Source organism: Monodelphis domestica, chromosome 7 (genome assembly GCF_027887165.1).
Source record: "Monodelphis domestica isolate mMonDom1 chromosome 7, mMonDom1.pri, whole genome shotgun sequence".
NCBI lineage: Eukaryota > Metazoa > Chordata > Mammalia > Didelphimorphia > Didelphidae > Monodelphis > Monodelphis domestica.
This window is the reverse complement of record NC_077233.1, coordinates 70,812,718-70,836,951: the sequence shown is the minus strand read 5'-3', so window position 1 is coordinate 70,836,951 and position 24,234 is coordinate 70,812,718.

The following is a 24,234-nucleotide window of genomic DNA, read 5'->3' as shown; positions in this document are numbered from 1 at the left end:
TGTGATCTGAAAAGGCTGCATTTATTATTTCTGCTTTTCTGCATTTGTATGCCATGTTTCTGTGACCTAGTGAATGGTCAATCTTTGTGAATGTGCCATGTGGTGCTGAGAAGAAGGTGTATTCTTTTTTGTCCCTATTTATTTTTCTCCATATGTCTATTAATTCTAATTTTTCTAAGATTTCATTCACTTCTTTTACCTCTTTCTTATTTATTTTTTGATTTGATTTATCTAAATTTGATAATGGTTGGTTCAAGTCTCCCACTAATATGGTTTTACTGTCTATTTCTACTTTCAATTCTCCTAGTTTCTCCATTAGAAATTTGGGTGCTATGTTATTTGGTGCATATATGTTGATTAGTGATATTTCCTCATTATCTAAAGTCCCTTTTAACAAAATATAATTACCTTCCCTATCCTTTTTAATCAGGTCTATTTTTGCTTTGGCTTTATCAGATACCATGATTGCAACTCCTGCCTTCTTTCTGTCAGTTGAGGCCTAGAAGGTCTTACTCCATCCTTTAATTCTGACCTTTTGGGTGTCTACCCGCCTCATGTGTGTTTCTTGGAGACAACATATGGTAGGGTTTTGGATTCTAATCGATTCTGCTATTCATCTACGTTTTATGGGTGAGTTCATCACATTCATGTTCAAAGTTATGATTGTCACTTGTGAACTCCCTGGCATTTTTATATCCTTCCCTAATTCTAACCTTTCTTCTTCAGCTCTAACTTTTTAATCCAGTGATTTATTTTAAATCAGTCCCCCCTGTCTCCTCCCTTGATATATTTCCCTTTCTAGCCCCTCCCTTTTTGTTCCCTCCCCCTCCTCCCTCTTTTTCCCTCTCTTTTTTATGTTCCCTCCTTCCCCACCCCCTTGGTTTTCCCTTCTCCCTACCCTTGGGTAAGATAAAATTCAAGATCCCAATGGATCTGGATGTTCTTTCCTCTCAGAGTTGATTTCCCTGAGAGTAAGGTTTAAGTAAAAACTCTCTTCCTCTCCTTCTTATAGGAGTTTTCTTCCCCTCCCCTTTTCTTGTGAATCTTTGTGTGAGAAAGATTATTCTATTTGGTCTTTCTTTTCCCCCAATTTACACATTACATTGTTCCCACAAATTAATATATATATATATATAGATTGATAAAAATGTAGTCCTTATAGAAGAGAGTTTGAGTAAAAGAAAAAGATAACATTTTTCTCCTTTTCCCTTTCCTTCATATTTGCCTTTTCAGGTATTCCATGGTCTCTATTTTTCGATATCAAACTTTCCACAGAGCTCTGGTCTTTTCTTTGCAAAAACTTGGATATCTTCTATTTTGTTGAATGCCCATACTTTCCCTTGGAAGTATATACAAACTGTATGGATATTGGATATATCCTGGATAGCTGATTCTTGGTTGAAGACCCAGCTCTCTTGCCTTTCTGAAAATCATGTTCCATGCCTTACGATCATTCAGAGTGGAACTTGCAAGGTCTTGTGTGACCCTGATTGGCATTTCTTTATATCTTAATTATCTTTTTCTGGCTTCTTGTAAGATTTTTCTTTTGCTTGAAAGATTTGGAATTTGGCAATTACATTCCTGGGAGTTGTCTTTTGGTGATTTAGTGTAGAGGGTGTTCTGTGAGCTCTTTCAGTGGCTGTATTGCCCCCTTGTTCTAGAATCTCTGGGCAATTTTCTTTGATTATCTCTTGTATTACGATGTTGAATTTGCTTTTTATTTCTGGCTTTTCTGGTAGTCCAATTATTCTTGAATTGTCTCTTCTCCCTCTACTTTCCATGTCTATGGCCTTGTCAGTGAGATATTTTATGTTCTCTTCTAATTTCTTTGTCTTTTGGCTTTGCTTTATTAATTCTTGCTCATTTTCTTCCAGTTGGCTGATTCTGACTTTTAAAGCCTGGTTTTCCTTTTTAGTTTGGTCAAACTGGTTTTGTAGAAGCATGAATTTCTTTTGCATTATTTCCCACTTTTCCTTCCAGAAGGCTTCCATCTTTTTGATCATTTCTGATTCAAATTCTTCATGGGTTTGTGGAGAGTTTCCCTTTCCTTTGGAAGGTTTCGGATCATTTGCTTGTGTTTCCTCTTCTATCTCCTCTATACAGAGGACACATAAAATGTGTCCAAAGTCTCCCCCTTCTTCTTGTTTTTCTTGGAGTGTTGAGGATTTTCTTTGCTGTTTGCCATCTCTATCTGAGTGGGGAGGTCTAGCTTTTCTTATCTCTGTCTGGTGTTCAGTGGCTTTAGCCCCAGGTAAATTGTCCGTTCTTGGTTGTTACTGCTCTCAGTTCCCTCCCAATGCTTCTTCGTTTCCTTACTCCCAGGCTCTGAGCCTGGCTTTGCACTGTCCCAGAGGTATCTCAAAGCCTTTGTGGGTCAGAGAGGCCTGCACTCTGAGGGGACAGGGGCCGAGGCTTCCTGGAACTCTGAGGGCTCCTGATAGGATTAACTTCATTTGGGTTGGATTGAGTGTGTCTTAAAGCAGGGACCTTCCCTGAAACTCAGATGGAAGCATCCAGCCAGGGGGCTACAGGCTCCCCTCTGTCTCTCTCTGTTTCCCGGCTGTCTGAGTGCCCCCATGACTGGCTCATGTTGTTTTTAGGATGTGGCCTTCTGAATAGCCGGCCCTGAGGGTTACTGTTGTCTCAGAAGACCCTGCCCTCTGAGGAGGGAGAGTCCGTGGCTTCCTGGATCTCTGAGGGCTCCTGATAGGATTAATTTCCCCTGGGTTGGATTGAGTGTGTCTTAAAGCAGGGACCTTCCCTGAGACTTGGACAGTAGATCCAGCCAATGGGTTACAGGCTCCCCTCTGTCTCTCTCTGTTTCCCTGCTGTCTGTGTGACCCAGTGACTGGCTCAAGTTGTTTTCAGGGTGAGGCCTTCAGAATAGCCAGCCCGGGGGTCCTTTTGCTGGCTCTTAGGTTCCCGCTGCTACCTAGGACTCAGGGCTCTGGGTTGAGGGGAATGGGTCCTGGGACCTTCCTTCTGCCTATCCCTTAGATTCGAGTGATCTCGGGTTCTGGCTTTTGGGGGGCTGTACCTTTTGATCCAGGTCCAGGTCCAGAAGGAGGGTTCTCTGAATCTATCCTGTTGTTTGTTTTGAATTTCAGTGTCCTAGGAGCATACAGTTTGTGATCGGTAAGGAAGGGGTTTCCGGAGATCTGAACTTTAGCTCTCTCTAAGCCTCCATCTTGACTGGAACAAGCTGAAGGGACTTTCTGAAGGGAAGCCTGATCAGACTTTACCTCAGCTCCTGTTGCCCAGGGGTGAGTCAACCTGACTTTCTCTCAGGGGGCTCCGGCAGCCAAGGCCTGAGTTCCCCCCAACCTCGAGGAGGGAGGAGAAAGGGTTTAGATAGAGACAAGGACCCCCTTTCCCCACTTTTCCTTTTCCCATTCTTCCCTGCCCATTATTCCTTTTGTATTACCTGATTGAGTTGACATTAAAAGTTATCTGTTACCCAAACTGAGTATGAGTGAATGGATCAAAGGGAGACCTTTTGAACTCGAGTAATGGAGGGGGGAAAAGAGAGACAAGAGCAAATTGGGGAGGGCAGCTTTAGCTAAGGAGGGAAGGCATAAGGGGGGCAAATCTTCAAACTCCCTCTCCTCTCTTTGAGCCAACCCATTAATCTACTGTCTCCCCTGTACCCCACATTGTGGAAGGAGGTTCTCCTCTCTTTCCCCCTCTTCATACTGAAAGTCCAAGTCTTTCTTGGGAGTACAAACCTCCCTTGCTCTTATATTTTTTAAAAACATATATCAATGGAAAATCTTCTTTGGTGGATAGTCTCTTATCTTCCCCAAATGTAAAATGTCTCTATTCACCACTATTGAAGAAAGATGATTAATATGATTTTTTTCAGATCGATGAGGGATCACAGCAGGTTAAGCTCAGCAAATTGCTCTTCTCCCTTTCAGTTCAGAAGAGAAAAAGAAAAGAACTCCTTTCTAACTGTCCTTCTTTTCTTGGCTAGATGTTCTAGCCCCATCCCCCATTGCCAGCAAAGTTCCATTCTCTTCCTGCATAAGGTTTCCTTGTAAATCAAGTCCTTGCAATGCAGACTGTATCTCTCTCATTCACAATAAAAAAGAACCAAAGGAAAATATAAATTTTTCTCATGATTAAAAAAAAATCCTGGAAGGTCATGAAAAGGATTTTGAAAATCAAATTAAAAAGGTAGAGGAAATTGGGGAAAATATAAGGATAGTGCAAGAAAACTTTAGGGAAAAAAGTCAAAAGTTTTATAAAGGAAGACCCAACTTTCCCAATCTCAAAACTAGATAAATCAAATAAAAAAGAACAAAAAGAAATTGAGATGTTTTTTCCCTAATTTTCTAATAGAAAAATCTAATTTTCAAAAATTTAGATATAATAGAGTTCTGGAGAAAATAAATGACATTAGAAAAGAATATACCTTTTTCTCAGGAATATATGGTACTAATGCAAAAATTTACCATATATTAAGGTATAAAAATGTCAAACCAAATGCAGAAAAGCAGATATATTAAATGCATCATTTTCATATCATAATGCAATAAGAAATATATTCAAGGGGGCAGATGGGTTGTGTAAAGGATAATTTTAACATTGTGACTCAAACTATACATAATTTTTGTATAATTATAATATATACATATAATTATAAAATATAATAATTATACGTTATATAATTATTGTTCACCATGAATATCCCAAACAACAACAACAAAAAATTTTACCCTAGTCAGTCTGGAAATTTATGGTGATTTAATTAATGTAGTGGAAAGAAATTTAAGAAGAAGGGAGAAGGAAAGGGTATAGGATTTTTCCCGCCTGGCTTGTGCAGGGTGGGAAGATTAGAGGCTCTAAAATGTAAGGTTTTGGAGAATAAAGGAGGAAGGAAACAGCCTGAACTCTAAGAGGGCTCAGCCAAGATGCCTGAACTTGAATTAGCTCAAGGGCAAACTCACCATCAAAACCCAGACAAATAGCTACCACCATGCCATGGTGTTGGAACGCATAGCATGCTGCCAGGCAGAGACCCCTCTCCAGAAAAAGAGGTCGAAGCAGGATGTGATGTGCTCTATATAGATGCTTTTACATCACTATCCTGCATCTCATCTGAACCAATGTTAGCTTACCTTGACTTAGGACATCCCAGGGGCCCGTCTGCTGTTTCTGCACATGTCTGTTGAAGGCCATCTCCTCAGGTAATTAAATTTTTAAGTATTGTGCAGACATTTCTGATCTTGTTAAGCTAAGTAGGGTGAAAAAATGTAAAGTTCCCAAGATTTGATTCTGTTAGACCAAGTATCTCCATTGTTACTAATCAGGAAGTAGCTAAATTAGATCTTCTAAAGTACAGTCTGAGTAGGGTGGAGTAGTTTTAAAATTCACAGTTGCTCAGTAGTTTGAGATTCAAGTCTAGAGACAAGAGGTCCTAGGTTCAAATCTGGCCTCAGACGCTTTCTAACTGTGTGACTCTGGGTAACTCCCATTGCCTAGCCATTACCACTCTTCTGTCTTGGAGCTATAATGATGTAGTGTAATAATGATGGTGTAATTTGCTTAGTTAAGTATAGAGTGTAGTCAGATGATTAGGAAGTGGGATATTGTTGTTGATAAAGAGATTTGAGTGGGTTGGATTTCTTTAAGCCAAAATAGAATCTCAAAATGACTCATGGGAAGAGAATTTTCTCAAGGAGCTTTGGGTAAGACAGTTGGAGCAAGGGAGGGACTCTGAATGATTCTGAATAAGGAAGGTTGTTCAAGGAGGCTGCTCTGCAAGTTGGGAGAAATTTCTGGTGAATTTATCTTTTGAAATCATCTAGCCTACAAGACACTAAGAAGGATTGTATTGGGTGCAGTACTTGTGCTGAGCCTAGCACGTGGCAGAAAAGAGAGAGCTGTCTGAGTGGAGAAAGTTTGTGAAGATTCTGAAAGCTTCTTTTTTCATCTGAGCAGCAGGAAAAGAAATCTGATGGATTCCTCTCTGATTACAAGGTTATATTTAGTATTGGATAGAAAGATAGATATTTGGAGATTTAGAAAGAGAGAGTAGAATAAGCAGGATCACTGTTAGTGAACAAGAAGTATTCCCCTGAGGGAAAGGTTGGTGGGAAATTTATGTAGATTTTTTAGTTAATAGGGAATCCTTTATCAATATCTACTTTCCTTTTACTTTCCTCTTTTATACAATTATTTATAGTTATAATAAATAATTTTATATAACTGGAATTTTATATAACTGTCCTAAGGAGTTTTCTTTTAGCTGCTAGAGAAGTCATTTTCATCATTGGTCAACCTCAAGAGTTTGTCCAGCATCAACTATTGGTAATACCCATACCAATAACAATAATCAATAAGGGTAAGAACACCTTACAACAGAGCCAATGCACAGTATTTATTCTAAGGAAGAAGGTAAGGGTTTAAAAAAAAAAGAAGTATATTTAATAATGGATCATGAAAGCATGGCTTAGTATTTAATTGGAAACCAAATAATCTAATCCTAAATAATGAATGGGTCAAAGAACAAATCAAAGAAATAATAATTTCATTAAAGTGAATGACAACAATGAGATAATCGATCAACATTTATGAGATGAGACCAAAGCAGAATTTGGAGGGAAATGAATATCTCTATATGGTTACATCAATAAAACAGAGAAATGAATTGGGCATGTATGAACAACAACAAAAATCCAGCAAAAGAAATATTAAAACTTTCTAATTAAATATTAAAATGTAAATATTGAAAATCATAGGAGAGATTAATAAGATGGAAATAACAGCATTGAACTAATAAATATATTCAGGACTTTTTCTGAAAAAATATAATAAATAAAATACATATTATTTTGATTTAGAAAAAGAAAGAGAAGAATGAAATTACCCATACCAAAGATGAAATGGGTGAATATACCACTAAAGAAGATGGGATGAAAGCAATTATTAGGAGCTATTTTCCAAATTATATGTCAATAAATCTAACAGTCTAAGTGAAATCCATTAATATTTACTTTTTAAAATGTATGAATTGCTCAGAATGATGAGGGAAATAGAATTTTTAAATTCCCCTCACTTATAAAAGGTAATTAAATAATTCATCAATTAGGTCCCAGAACAAATCCTCAGGACCAGATAGATTAATAAATGAATTCTACCAAACATTTAAAGGAAAATTCATTTCAATATTATGTAAAATGAGGAGGGAAACAGGTAAAAAACATGGAAACATATTTAATCATAGTAATGTAGTGTTTGATAAATGCAAAAATCAAACTTTTGGGGGAAGAATGCCCTATTTTATAAAAAAAAATCCTGGGAAAGCTGGTAGAAACTTTGGAAGAAACTAAATATAAAACAATATCTTCATTGTATATTAAAATAAGATCAAAATGGGTACTTGTTTAGACATAAAAGGTGCTAAATCATGAACAATGAAAAGTTAGAAAATATTAGAGGATGTAAAATGTATAATTATTTTTAGCTCATTAAATTAAAAATGTTTTCCACAAACTAAGCCATTGTAGATATGATTAGAAGGAATGCAGAAAAGTGGGAATTATTTCATCAAGTTGCTCTCTGATAGAGAACAATTTTTTCTGATATATAGGGAACTGAATCAAATTTATAAAAATGTCATTCCCAAATTGATAAATGCTAAAAATGATATAAAGAGGTAATTTTCAGATGAAGAAATTGAAGCTATCTATACTCATGTGGAAAAATCTAAATTTCTGTTTATTAGAGAAATTAAAATTAAAACAACTCTGAGGTACCCACTCAAATCTTGATTAGGCTAATATGAGAGAAAATGAAAGTACTAAATAATGGGGAGGATGTGAAAAATTGGGACTCTTAAAGATTTTTGATGGGCTTGTTAAATGATATAATCATTTTGGGCTACAAATCATTGCATATCCTTTGCCCTATAATACTACTATTATATCTGTTTTCCAAAGAGTTTTTTTTTTTTTTTAAGGAAAAGGAGATGGATGGATAGATAGATAGATAGATAGATAGATAGATAGATAGATAGATAGTGATAGAAAGATCAAAAACATACTTAAAGTAGCTCTTTTTTCCTAGTGGCAAAGAATTGGAAATAGAAGAAATGTTCATAAATTAGGGAATGGTTGAACAAGTTCTTGTATATGATTCTTATGTAATACTCTTATGTCATAACATGGGGTATATGGAGTGCTCAGGGAGGAGTAGTATCTCTGGTATGGAGGGCTTGCCGTGCCCTCCTAAGGCAGCTCTCCAGCCTCTGACCCCCACCTGACACCCAGCTCTCACTTGTGGCTCCCAGTAGCTGCTAGCATGTGGCAGCGGCCACACCCCGGGCAACGGCTTCTACAGGCTGGCTAAACCTTGTGAGGGTAGCCATCGGGTTGTCGACCCCTGGTGAACCAGGGCTTTGCTCACCCAGCATGTGAAGACTGCTTCAGCTGAACAGATGGAAGAAACCAATAAAAAGGTTCAATGGCTGAGAGGGCGACGCAACAAACCACTGTGGAGTGCTTAGGGCGTGTTGGAGCACAAAGGATGACACGGCCATCCAATGCAGCTGAGGAAGTCTCCAGACGTAACAATTTTTCATGCCACTGGACCCAGGCTTCCAATGCCGAGAGAGTGGGACTGTCTCTGTTCATCGGCTTTTCCACTTAAATCTTTTTCACTCACAAGTATCTTTGTGCACACTCATCTATCCTGATCCTGTCCACCCTCTTCAATACCTGTGGCAATGGGGGAGTGGTGTAAAGATCAAAATTTAGGGGAGACTGGGGAGACTGAGGCATCTGAGGCAGGTAGAAATTAGTTTCTCTCTGCAAGGAGTATTATATTTTTTTAGAGGTTTATTGAAGATTAAGGATTAAAGAAAATACAGGATAAGAAACACGTGTCCAGGCCATAGAGTGGCTTAGACACAACCTCACCTACATTATGAAAAAAAGCCACATCTGCCCCAAACGAAAGTCCAAGCCCTTTCCATTGTTTAGCAAAAGGTTTCTGTCCTAAAGTAGTCTTAAGTAGGGAAGAGAAGGATCCTCCCATGCCAAGGAGTTTCATATTCCAACAGAGTTCTTGCTATCAGTAGGAAATTTTTTCAAGTATGAAATTTCCCAATGGGGAAATTTCCAACATTCATAAGTCTAAGAAATTTTAAGGTTTACAATCCCCCCTGATGATCATGGGAGACCAGTCTCCCCATTGATCAAACAACATAATCAATTTTGTAATTCTGAATTCAATTCTAACTATAAATATACACAATATTCAATTTTCTAAGAGAATTAGAATAGTGAGAGAAGAAATAGAAAAGAAAAGAAAGCAAAACGAATGTTTTGCTAGGCGCATTGACAGAAAGCCAAATTAGGGGCAGTCCCTTTTGGCATAAATGTGTAGAATTACAATAAATGTTCAATCAAAAGTTCAGTCTAATCAATCATATCCAAAGTTCATTCTTGATCTTCTTGATGAAGTGTAGGTTTTCGGCATCCTTCTGCAACAGTTCATTCTCTGGATATAAAAGTTTCAAGCTTCTTTCTTGAAGATCTTTTCTCGAACAGAATCAAAATCTTGAATTTTTATAACAGTAAAATCTTAAACAAAAATCAAAATTCTTGGATTTTTATAAAAATACAATCTTAAACAAAAAAATTCAAAAATGCTTAGATTTTAAATTAAAATACAATCCCCCCCCTGAAGTAAGTATTAAAAAGTATCAAGTTTAGCTCAGAATGCAATGTTCAGTTATGGGGGTGTATGTGTCAATTATCAAAAGAAATAAAAGAAAAAATACAAAGAAACTCCTACTAGGAGCATGGAACATCAGGACATTACTTGATAGAGAGAATAAAAATACCCCAAGACCTGAGAGAAAAACAGCTCTAATCGGTAAAGAACTGGTGTGATATAACATCAGCTAAAGTCCAACTTAAAGTGGGCTGGCATTACACCAAAGCAACTAGAACTTGCTGCCTCTGCATGAAGCAGCTGGTGAACCCACATTAACCATGCCGCCACCACCTTAGAAGATGAACGACGTCAACGTCTTGCCACTGCGTGTGAACGCCGACACCAGGCCACAACCACACCTCCCGTAACAACTGGCGTCCCATGCCCCATGTGCCACAAACTGTGCGCCTCAGCCTTTGGACTCCAAAGCCACATGAGGGTACATCAATAGATAATAATGCACAAAGACAATGTCATTCTCAATCCCCGAGAGACTACCACACATAACATTAAAAGTAGGATGATTTCAGAAAAAACTGGAAAGACTTATATAAACTGATACAAAGCAAAGTGAGAAGAACCAGATTTATACATAGAAACAGCAATATTTTATGATGTTCAGCTAATGAATGAGTTAGCTATCTAAGACAATTATGAAGATATTATGAGGGAAAAATGCTATCAACCACCCTTTGGTGATCTTATGATTTATGATTTGATCTTATGGATGTTAAATGCATACCAAAACATACTTTTTCTTTTCATTTCTCTATTTTACTAATTTCACTCTTTTTTTTACACCCTGACTTAAGAAAATATGATTTTATATATAAACACATATAAGCTATATCAGATTGCTTGCTTCCTAATGAAGAGGGAGAAAAAAGAGAGGCAGAGAATTCAGGACTCAAAATTAAAAAAAAAACACTAATATTAAATATTTTATATATGATGGGAAAATACAATAATTTTAAATTAATGTGGGCTATGATGAGAGATTTTATCAAATGCCTTAATTAAATCCACCTAGTAAGCTATCTATGGCATTCCCATAATCAACCTATCTAAATAGTTCTGTCAAAAGTAGAGGTAATGAACATTATTCTTAATAAATCTATTCTGGATCCTAAATATCACTGTTTCACTTTCAGATTATTTTGAGACCACTTCTTTAATCATCTCTTATAATGTTTTTCTTGGAATGAACATCAGGCAATAAATCAAAAGTTTGAAAAGGGTACTTCTTTAAGAAAGTGTAACAAGAATAATTCTACCATACTCGTGTTTACCTGGGAAAAACGCACAACTACTAAAAAAAACCAAGTCTTTAATCAGGAAAGGTATAGTAATTGGCTGCTATCACAGAGTGAAGTACCAAAAACTACAGAGTCCACACCCTCGGGCTCTGGGGATGGTATCCCTGGGAGAATGCACAATGCTAGGTGATTCTCCAAAGAGTGACAGTACTTGGGGGTCTTTTATACCCCAAACATGCAGAAAACCCAGTTGACACTGATTAATGAGATGGGTTTTCAACAATTGCCAAACTTGGGTTATACATGAAGATTTGACTGACTTGTTCATCAATACCACCTGTGATCACCAATTTCTTTTATTTTATTCATTATTATAGCATTGTTTGTTGAGACAAATTATTGAGAAAATATTCATCTTTAAAAATATTTATTCTAAATACATGCTTAAAATTCAGTACTGGAAAGTATGAAGAAATGCCAAATCCTCCAAGCTTTTTCAGCCCATGACAGTATTTAATATACTTATGATTCAGTGCATATGCTCTATTGCTACTAGGCTATAGAATAGCTGGTTCTCAGTATCCATGAAAAAGATTCACACCATGATTATATTGAAGAAACATAATTCATCTTGTCAGGGGAAGAAAGGCAGTATTATCAGTCTAAAGTAACCCTGTCTGTAGCAAGTAAAGCTTGTGAGCTGTAATCAACCCTAAAACATTTATTCGGCACATGCAAAAAAAAAAAAGAAATGATTAATAGGTGTTACATAGAAATACATGTCTCCTGTTTCTCCTAGAGAAGTGCTTTTTTGCTATTGAAACTGAGATCATATATTTTCTTTCCCTTCTAATCAGGCATGAAAAAGATTCAAGAAAACTACAAGAAAGCAATAGTTATTCCCTTCTTCTCATCTTCTCTCCTTGCTCTGATCCCGGTATATTTACTACATAGCATTTGAAATATTCTAATATTAGTTTGTTGAGTTTTTTTTTTCATTTTATTGCAAGAATAACAGAGACTATCTAGTATGAATCTATCTTGGGCTCTGTCTCTGGCTCCATTTTTCTATGTCTCTGTGTGTCTGTCCCTATCTCTGTCTCATGGATATGCATTTTTACATTTTCTTGTCTTTTTACTTTTTCCATATTCTCAGAGAAAGAGGGAAACCATCTTTCCTCTGATAATGATCCCTCCATCTCTCCTCTGAATCTCCACCCCTTCTATACTTCTGATGGAAATTGTTCTCATATTTTCTTTATTCAAAAAAATTCCAAAAATTTAGTAGTCATGATTCAGTATAAGACACAGAACTAGATTCAAGTATACACAAATGAAAGAGATCTATTCAGTTCCAGAACTAATAATCTATCTTGAAAATGTATTTTCTTGATTCTACTGCCTTTTTTAACTACTACCTCATTTTTTTTCCTTGGATTAGCAATCAAATATCACTTAAAGGTGATCCATAGTCACCCCTCCATTTCCTTATCTCTCATTCCTTGTGTGAAGATCTGCATTTGTCTCATTGGAGCTGTTGTCTGTCCTTATCAATAACTTGCTTCAATATAAATCCAATAGTCTTTTCTTAGTCCTCAACTAATTACTCTGTAGTATGTGACCCTGTTCATGCTCATCCAAGAGGCTGATCTCCTTTGTTTTCTGCAATACTGTACCCTACCTATCAGTTCTTCTCTTCAATCTGATTGTTCTCATCTTTTGCTTATTTCCCCTTCTTCTGTAATTGTAATTTTGTATCTTAAGAGGTTTAGAAACTTACTTTACACACACATACTCTCTAAATTAACTCATTAATTACTTGTCTACTTGCCAATAAAAAATTAATTTACATTAATTGAGTTGTCTACTTGCCAATAAAAAAAGAAGAAAAAAAATCCTGTTCTAATGTATCCTGTATCCTGTTCTAATAACATTATTATCAACAACAATAGCAGTAATAATCACAATACTATTTTACCTCTTGCCTTTTGTGATATGTAGGTTTGATTAAATATTTCATCATCTTCTGCTACTGAAAATTTTTATAGTTAAACCCTTTATATGTCTTTCCTTCTGGTAAGAAGGCAGTTTGGAAGACAGGAACTCAGAAATAGTTGAGGCTGACAATTTGAATTTTAAAGTCACTAAAAAGGGTTTAAAATGACCAATTTTGAGAATAAGTTAAAAATCAAAGAGAAAATATCAATGCTTAGGGTTGATAAGATGATAATAACTGACAATAGAAAGGATGAACCTCTCAGATTTTATTGTTTCTTCCTCCCCCCATCCAATTAAAGTAGGAAATTTGAAGAGCAAAAGCCAAGACAAAATGAGCAATAAGGAACTGACATGAAAGATATATAAGGGAGATTAAAAGAGAAACTAATTGTTCTTAGAAAATTTAAGTATACAGCACAGATGAATTACAACCCAAGGTATTGACAAAAAATGGAGAGTGTAATTATGCAGTCCTTGTCAGTTATCTTTAAAAGAACTGAGAGAATGAGAGAAATGCCAGAGGACTGGAGTAGAGCAAATATTCCTTACAAAAGGGTAAAGTCTATAAATCAATAAGTTGGGTTTTATTTTTAGTGAAATTCTAAAATATATTGTTAGACATATCAATTCTGGTCACCTGGTTATGGAAGAAGGCATCCATATATATATATATATATATATATATATATATATATCTTTTTTTCCATGGGTTTTCATAATGAAAAATGTTTTCAATCAGCCTTCAGTCTTCTGTTTATGAAAGTCTCTGCATGTAAAAAAAGCTAGCCAGTGGAAAGTAGACTCATTCTTTTCCTGGGACAATATTTGAATTGTTTATTGCATAGTAGAATCTTCCAAGATTGATCCTTGATCATTATAATCTTCAGAAATCCATCCTATGTTGAGGAATGCATGTGTATGTATCCATACACTTCTACTTTTCCTGTGTGAAGATTGGATTTAGCTATCTCCTGATTGTAACAATGAAGATACTTAGCTCTTCCTTTATTTTAAGGATGGAATTGTAATCTCCTGATTGTAACAATGAAGGTACTTAGCTCTTCCTTCATAGTGAAGCTAAAATTGTAATCCACTATCTATTTTTAGACTTTAATCTTCAGAAAGGTGATAACTCAGTATTTTAAGTACATCTACCCATTTTAACCACAAAATGTGTTAAGTAACTACAAAAGGCGAACTTACCAAAAAAAGGTGTTAAGAAACCCAAAAAGATATAATCTAACCAAAGAAGGTGAGAAATAAAGAGTGGGGCGTGCTTGAGAAAAGCATCGGTGATTGGTAGATATGAAGTTTAGGGAAGGTGACACAAGAGAAAAAGATTCTTTAAAAAGAGGATGAAAGGCCAGAAGAGGGTATATATTTGATTTGAGTTTCAAATTGGATGAAGGATCTCTGACTCAGAGTTGGACTTGGAGGAGAAACTGGATACAGACTCTTGAAGAGTGACCAGAAGACAGATATCCAGACTTCTTTTCATTTAGACAGTCATCATTGGTGAGTGAAAGGCTGACTTAGTGATCCCTGCCTTTCTGGAGGCATGAAGCCTCCAGGAAAGGCCCATCTTCTTGAGACTTTCTTCCCCTGTCTGGGGCTTAGAAATTTCTAACTGGCTCAGAGAAATCCAGAGTTTTCTCTCTCTCTCTCTCATTCCTTAATATCTTCCATCTATTGTAAATAAACTACCATAAATTAATGTTACTTTAGTAATTCATTTGGGATTTAGAAATTTAAATCCCTGGGGATCACCTATTATATATTCAGAGTTCAACCACAAATACATTTAACACCTGTCTATATCCTTTTGTTTGTTTTACCTATGACATAAGGACAAAAACATGACTTACTTGTTGACGATCTGAACTCTAAACTCAGCCTATTATGGTGTCCTAAACATAGTAAAAAAATAATTTTTTTTATTAGACTGTGACTAAGAAAAAAATCTTTTATACAAGAATATATATGCACATATATATATATATACATATATATATATATATATGTATATATAGTATAGTGGTAGTCTCTCGGTGATCGAGAATGACTATTGTCTTTGTTCAGTTTCATCTACGGTGTACCCTCATGTGGCTTTGGAGTCCAAAGGCTGAGGCGCAAATTTTGTGGCACAAGGGACATGGGACTCCAGTTGTTATGGGAGGTGCGGTTGTGGCCTGGTATTGGCGTTCATGCGCAGTGGCAAGATGTCGACATCGCTCATCTTCAAAGGTGGTGGCAGCATGGTTAATGTGGGTTTGCCAGCTGCTTCTGACAGAGGCAGCAAGTTCTAGTTGCTTTGGTGTAATACCAGCCCACTTCAAGTTGGACTTTAGCTGATCCTTGAATCTTTTCTTTGGTCAGCCTTGTTTCCTGAGTCCAGCTGACAGTTCGCCATAGAATACCTGTCTTGGTATTCGCTGTGGGTCCATGTGGATGACGTGTCCAGACCATCGTAGCTGGGTTTTGAGGACCATGACTTTGATGCTGGTGGAGTTGGCTGTGTCGAGGACTTCCTGATTGGTGATTCGGTCCTGCCATCGGATCCTCATGATTGACCGGAGGGAGCGTGGGTGGAATTGCTCCAGCTGTTTCATGTGCTTCCAATACAGTGTCCATGTCTCGTAGCCATACAGGAGTGAGCTGAGGACCTCTGCATTGTACCCTTTGAGCTTCATTGCAGTGCTTACACCTCTGTGTTGGAGGACTTTGCAGTGCAGCCGCCCAAGTGCCTGGCTGGCCTTTTGGATCCTGGCATTAATCTCATGGTCTAGGGACTCGTTGTTGGCGATGGTGCTGCCCAGGTACTTGAAAGTGTTGACATTAGAAAGCTGCGTGCCGTCGATTGTAATGCACGGCTAGTTCGTTGACCTCCCTGGTGCAGGTTGGAACAGCACCTCTGTTTTGCTGAGGCTGATAGTCAGGCCAAACAGTTTGTTGCTGTGGAGAACTTATCCACAATGGTTTGGAGATGATTTTCTTGGTGGGCCATGAGAGCACAGTCATCTGCAAAGAGAGCTTCCAGGATGAGTCTCTGTTGTCTTTGTTTTTGCAGTCAGGTGGCGAAGGTCGAATAGTGAGCTATCCAGGTGGTATTTGATCACAGCATGTCGTAATACCTGGGTGAAAAATAGGTTGAATAGTACTGGAGCGAGGACACAGCCTTGTTTCATGCCATTGGAGATGTTGAAGTGATCGGAAGTCTCTCCATCAGATAGGACTTCCCCTGTCATGTCGACATGAAAGAGCTGGATCAGTTTGACGAATTTTGCTGGGCAACCGAGCTTGCTGAAGATCACCCACAATGCGTCCCTGTTCATTGTGTCGAACGCCTTTGTCAGGTCTATGAAGACAATGTAGAGACTCAGGTTCTGCTCAAGGCATTTTTCCTGCATTTGCCTCACCGTGAAGACCATGTCGATGGTGCTGCGATCTGGTCAGAAGCCACATTGTGATTCAGGCAGGCTCTGCTCTGAAACAGATGACAGGAGTCTGTTGAGTATAACACAGGCGAGGATCTTTCCAGCAGTAGAGAGTAGTGAGATGCCTCTGTAGTTGTCACAGGCTGTTCGTGAGCCTTTGTTCTTGTATAGGGCTACAATGGAGGCATCTCTGAGTTCTGGGGGCATGTCTTCCTCTTCCCATATGCTGGTCAGCACTATGTGGAATGCCTGGAGTGCCTTTCCATTTAAGGCCTTGTATACCTCGGTTGGGATCCCGTCTTTACCGGGTGCCTTGCCTGCACTCATGTGTTTAATGGCTTTTTGGACTTCCTCTATTGAAGGAGGGATGCCAAATTATTCAATGGAGCGGTTTTGGGGGATCTGGTCAAGGGCGCTTTGGTCGACTGAAGAGGATCGGTTGAGAAGCTGACTGAAGTGTTCTTTCCACCTGTTGCTGATGCCTTTTTTATCTTTTAGGAGAGTGTCACCGTCAGAGGATAGCAAGGGAGCGGTGGTGGGTTTTGATGGCCCATAGACAGTCTTGAGGGCACTGAAAAATTGTTTGTTGTTTTTCATATCAGCAAACAGCTGGATTTCTTCTGCCTTTTTTTTCCCACCATCGGTCTTGCATCTTCCTGATCTCATGCTGCACCGTGGCTTGGAGAGACTTGAATCTGTCCTTTTTAGGAGCAGAGTTTGGGTTATTTTGCCACTCCATAAAGGCTTTGTTCTTCTTTCTCAATAGGTCTTCAATAGCAGTGTTGTTCTCGTCGAACCAGTCCTGGTGGTTGCGTTGTTTTGGGCCTAGAACTGCCTTTGATGTTTCCTTCATTGAGTCTCTGAACTGGTTCCATTTCTCGGTTGAGCTTCCAGTGAGTGGTCTCTTGGCAGATAGCTTGTTGTCCAGGCAGGACTGGAATGTTTGCAAATAAGATGGATCTCTAAGACGACTCACATTGTAAAATGCGTGAACTGTCTGGGCACGTTTTGGATGGCGAGGTGCAATAAACACATGATTATATATGTGTACACACACTTCTACTGCCTCCATTCATCTTTTGTTTTCTCTTCTATGACAGAGAGAAAGAATCACTTTTCCCTTGCTGACCATCTGAGCTCTCTAAGCTCAGCATGAGAAGATTTATTCATAAAGATGTATCATTTCTATTTCTAAGTAATACCTTGTATAATCTTGAATTAAGACTCAGTCTACATTTCAAACCTCTTCTCTTATACAAGCTTGAGTCCTGACATTTTCTTACATTTCTTCCAGGGGCCATCATACCTCAACAGGCTGACAAGGTCATAGTTTGAGGAAAGGAGGTCTGCAATGCAGACCCCAGAATGAGGTCCCCCCTGATGATCTCCCTCTGTGACTTCTCTCCCCAAAATTTCCCCACTAATGAACTTATTATGATTATTATTCTCTCCCCAATACAGGAGAAATAATATGAGAGCAAATACTTATAGGATCAATATATATATGCATATATATATATATATATACCCTACTTTAAGCCCTTTAAGTTATTACCCCCAAAATATTGCAATTATAGAATTAAAGCCCAAATATTACTGCTCATCACCCCTCCTTTCTCCAGCACAAGATATGTTCCAAGGCCCTACAATAAATGCTGGCCAAAAGCTTGGATACTATAATGAATCTTTTCCTACAGTTACCATACTCCAATGAATTTCTTGAAACAGAAGCCAAGTAGCATTGCTAGGGACTTCAAAGCAACACAAGAAAAACAGAACTTGTAAATTGAGGAAAACTCCCAAATTGGCCTGATTTAAGTCCTCACACATAGATAGAAGATGTTTTGTTTTTCATCTCCCAAGCAATTATGGTTGATAGTGAAAGCTGACCAAAAGTGTAATGATCCTCTCAGCAGGTCAAGGGGCACTAACCTTTATTCACATTAATCATATCTATCACAGAGTGTTGTAGAAGCTGAGTAAATGATCACAGAATTCTTTGTTGTAGTAACATCACAAGAATGTTGTTTAGGTGATTTGATAATATCCAATCAAATTGTAGAATGTCACATACGTAGAAGATTGATTGTGTGTCAAAGAAGCATGCACCAAAAAACCTATATAATAAACGAACCATGGTAGTATGGCAGAACACTGTGTGTGATGCACATACGTGGGTTGAATGCACAATATGTCTCACTCCCTTATTCTGACCATGGCATCATATCTGGGCAGAGAGACCTTGGATCCTCAGAGCAGCCTCTGGACAAACCTCTATACATTTCCTGTCCTAGAACATCTTCTCAATAAGGATGTATGAAATAGAGGGTGTGAACTACACCTTGCAAAGGACTCAAGAACTGGTTTAAGTCACATATGTCTCAGGGAAACATCACATTGCTGGGAAGTCACACAAACAATGTCACTGTTAACTAGGCATGATCAGATTTCTTCATTTAGACATTGGAATCCTAGGATTGGGTATGTGATTTTCTATCATCATCAAAGAATTAGGGAGAGATTATAAATTATTAAGCCTACCTCTTCCCTAAAGTGTTCAACAATTAGAGGTGTCAAAGGAAGGGATGAATAATGAGCTTCCAAAACTGCATTTAATGACTCAAGATGCTGAAGGTCTGCCTTGGATCACTTAGAGATATTGCTGGACAATTCATTTATTGGTTATTGCTAGTCTGATTAATCAATTAATTTTCATAGCCAGAATCCAGTTTTTTTTTGGAATTTTTAACAGCACAAGGTTATTATAGTATTTGACAAGTGTCAAATGATTAAAGGTTCATTTTTCATTGGACTATGTCCAACTAAAAATGTTTTACAAATAAGTATATATGTATATACAGACCTTTATGAAGATATGCATGTGTTGTTACTGTGCAATCATTTCAGTCATGTTCAAATTTTCATGACCTCATTTGGAATTTTCTCAGCAAAGATACTAAAGTGATTTGCTTTTTCTTTCTTCAGCTCATTTTACAGATAAGGAATTGAGGTAAACAGGGATAACTTGTCCAGATTCATGCAGAGAGTATCTGAATCCAGATTTGAATTCAGGAAGTTGAGTCTTTATGACTTCAGGTCTGATACTCTATCCAGTGTGCCACCTAGATTCAAACATATATATATGTATAAATGGAGATTTTTCAACCTTTGACTAAATCTTTATAAAATATAATATTAAGATATTGTATATTAATTTTAATCTTTACATATATTAAGTACATGCATAACATCAATTACCTTGGCCCCCATTATCAGAGGCCAATTATATTTATATATACAGATATTTATTAATAATTTATGTATTACTTATATAAGTTAAGATTATTATCTCTGATGATCATATCTTAAATCATAAACATTTATTAAATAAGAAAAAGTAGGTCAGAGAAAGAAAAGGCTTCTAGCCATATGTGGCTGGCTGTTCCTTTAGTAAGACTCCTCTCAGAGAATCTTCATTCTGTTCAAAAATACAATTCTTTAAAAAATTCTATTCAATTTCCTTTATTCTTGTTAATGATGATGTGAGATATATATATATATATATATATACATATATAAGCACATTATATAGTACACAATGCTATATAAGAGATTATGTGTGTGTGTGAATTTTCCTTTGGAAGAGTTCAGCCTAATGTCTGGTGATAAATTTGAATTTTCTCCTGATAACTTCTACTCTACCTCACCCCACATCAAAGAAGCAGCAGGGGTAGCAGATTATAATTTTATTGGATGGCAGCAGCAACTTGGTGAAGAAGCATCAAGCAGCCTTTTCAGAGGCAGAAGAAGAAGGTATAATAGTTTCAGCAGATGACAGTTAATGAGACAAAGTGGAACAGCTGGGGAATGGGAACTGTGAGAACACAGCAAGGGAGCTTATAGAAACCCAGCCAAAGAATGATCAGACATATACAGATATAAGGAGAAGGAGCCATGAGTATTCAGTCTCCTATGGGTTCCAACAATAATAGGATTTTTCTTCTCTACAAACCCCTACAAAAATTTGTGGGAGACTATGCCCGTTCATAGATAAGGACTGTCTATACTTATTATCCAGAGGATGAAACCCATGGTTACAAAGCTTTAAAAAAAAATCACAGGTAGGATTTGAACCCAAGTATTCATGGCTCAAAACCCAGAGATCTTATCTACAACCCTAAGGAAATTTTCTCAATATTAATGGGAACTTTGAAAACCAGTCCATTTCCGTGTTTCATCTTTGTCACCATAATGATATACTGAGACCAAAGGTTTTAGTCAATACATTTTTTTTCAATTGACCTCTTTGTGCAAGGTCTTTTGATATGTCCATCTACAGCAATATTAGATATATATGTATCTACAGGTACAAAGATAAGAATAAAGCAATTCCTAGATAAATTATTTAACCTCTCAGCCTCAGTTCCCTGATTTTTAAAATAGAAGTTATGATAAAAACAAGAAAATTAGAGGGAGAATATTTGGGTTTTGGCTTGAAGTTCTTATTAAATATCTTCCCTTATATACTTCAGACTTACTCAAGATCTGTCATATATATCTATCATACTCAAGATCTGATCAGGCATATGCCATAGCTTGAAAGCTTCATATAGCAGCTTTCTACTAGACAGTAGATTTCAACAAATACAAAAAAGCAGAGAAAATATAGAGTCAATATCCCTTCAAAAAATAAGAGAATTTTGCAAATGAAGCTCTACAGAATTAAAAAAATATATCATAATGTATTTAAAGGCAAATGATCAATGTTCTGGCTATTCTATTTAGTTGATTAGAAAAAAGTTTGATTTGATAGACCACATCAAATTGCATTGATATAGGAAAATTCCTTCTCTAAGAGTTTCTTATAGGAATGAAATTATAGGTCCAGTTCCTATCCCTTTATTATCTACTGGATGGAAATAAGAAAAAATAGGCATATTTGACTTGTTTTCTGGTGGAAAAACTTGAAAATTCAATGTGGAATCAGTTTTTTTTTCAAAATTTAGAGATTTTTCCCTCACTGAAAGTCATTAGTCAGAGGACTAATGATGTCTTCTTTCAATGGACAGTCGATTTTGGCCATGGGGTAGAATAGATTACTGATAGGGTTCCTCCCCACTGTAAAATTATGTAATTCTGTGATATGACATTCAGTTGTATTAATTGTTCAGTACATATATTTAGGATAAATGCTGCAGATAGATAGTAAAGTAGACATTATTAAAGCTGAAGGAGAGCAGATAGAACTTAATTTTTTAAAAATTGACAGTGACTAGAAATTCTTCCCTGAGTTTTACTGATGAAACTAAAGCCTTTTTTTCTTGGAACTCCCCATTTTCCTCATCTTTTCATCTTATATGACTGATATATATATATATATATGTACATATATATGTATAGATAAATAGATAGATAAATTATATATATATATATATATATATATATATATATATATATATATATATATATATATATACCTATATATTCCTCCATTTCTTTTCTTCCCTCACTCTCTAAACTCTATGAAATCTGGTTTTCAATTTTATTGTTCAACAGAATCAATTATCTTTTAAGCTACATGTTTAATCACCTTTGTTAATCCTCCTCCTTGAACTCTGTAGCATTAAACACTGTTGATCACATTATTATGTTATTCTCCTTTCCCTCTAGTTTTTCATGACATTGCTTTTCTGATTCTGTCTCTCACGGATTAGACTATTCCTTCTCACACTTTATCTGCTGAATCTTTATCCTTGTCATGCCTACTATGAATTCCCTCAAAAAAATTCTACCCTGTGTACCCGGTGATCTCATAAGCTCTTACAGATTCCTTAATATTTCTATACACATAATTGGAATATATATATGTATCCAGCTCTAGTTTTTCTCCTGAGCCACATTAACAGTATCCAGTGGAATATTTGGTAGATGCCTTAAACTCAACATGTATTAAATAAATTGATTACCAATATTCTTCAAATGATAATAGCTATATGACTGTGAATCCTTGAATAGGGTAGTCCTTAAAAATATATATCACCAAAAAAATCAATGAAAAGATATATTGGATATAGATACATTTCAGGATATTAATAATTACCAACTGTCCACAAAAAGTGGCATGAAAGTTATTCTGAGATGTGAAACAGTTGGTAAAGGAGATGTGTCATTCATATAGAAAGACAAAGGGATGTGAGATGAGGTCAAGTATTTTACCCTAACTTGTTTATTGTTAAACATTCTAGAGGAAGGCTTCAAACTGGTCTTAAACCTGAGGATTTATGGACTTCTGTCAAATGCAGAATTTCACCACAATTGGCATTGGGCAGGGCATTTTATTTCAACAAAGATCTATGAGGGTGAATGATAGAAAATGATTGAAGGTAAGTTAAAATGTATTGCAATGCATTTGAACTTTATCAGGACTATGAATTGACATAACTTTTTTCCAAGGCCAAGTAATTTTGAATAGTTTTCCAAAAGCTATTGTTTTGGATGCCCTTGAGATATTATTTGAGGTATTATACATTTTCCACTCACTTAATATAGAGAACAACACTTGAATTGCAAAAAAAAGTAATTCCCCAGTGAAGAGTTTGAGGCATCATATAAAAATCAAGTACATATGGTTAATGACATTAAACAATCTGCAAGACAAAAATATTTTCTTCCCCAACCCAAGGTATCCAGTTATTTCTTTTAATGACATATACAATTGAGATTTCTGTGACTTTGCAATGAACATGAAGGTCTGGTGAAATTTCCAGGACAGGAATTAGTTTATTCAGTTAAGTGCTACTTAGAACAGAATCTTTCTCAAAAGAGGCCCAGGAAGTATTAACGAATGGCAGAATCTGAGAGTTGATAGACAGATACCTCAATTGCCATTAAGTTGAACAAATACATGGAAGTAGTCACCAGTATAATACACCTAACAAGTGGAGTCCAACTTCTCCTTAAAGGTACCTAAGAAGGAAGAATCCATCACCTCTTGAGGTCATTCTATCCACCTATAAAAAGCTGAAATTCCTAAAAAGATTTTCCTGACACTATGACTTATTTTGCAATTTTACTACCCATTTCTCCTACTTCTACTCTCTGTGGCTAAAGAGCACAGGTCTAAACCCTTCTCCACATGACAACACTGCTTCAAATACTTGAAAACAGAAGTCATGTGCCTCCAAGTCTTCCCTACTCTTCTCAGTTTTTGTAATTTTTTTCAAATGATCCTAATATTACACCAACTCAAATCCCTTTACCATTTTGGGTGCTTTCCTTTGAACAATATCCACTTTATTTATTTTATTTTAATAGCATTTAATTTAATTTTTAATTTTTACATTTAAAAAAGTTTTAGAATATTTTTCCATGGTTCCATTTCTCTCCTTCCCCTTTTCCTTCCCCCTCCTTGAAATGACAAGCAATTCCACAGGTTTATACACATCTTTACTACTCAAAACCTGTTTCTATACTATTCATATTTATAATATATTAATCTTTAAAAGACCACAACCCAAAACAATATGCCTATACAACCAATTGATGAATCATATGCTTTTTTCTTCTGCATTTCTCCTTCCATAGTTCTTGCTCTAGATGTAGGCAGCATTCTTTTCCATTATTTCCACAGGATTGTTCTTGATCATTGCATTGCTATTAGTAGCAGTCTATTACATTTGATTGTCCCACAGTGTTTCAGTTACTGTGTACCATGTTGTCCTGGTTCTGCTCATTTTACTCTGCATCAGTTCATAGAGGTCTTTCCAGTTCATATAGAAATCAAGCAGTTCATCATTCCTTTCAGCACAATAGTATTCCATCAC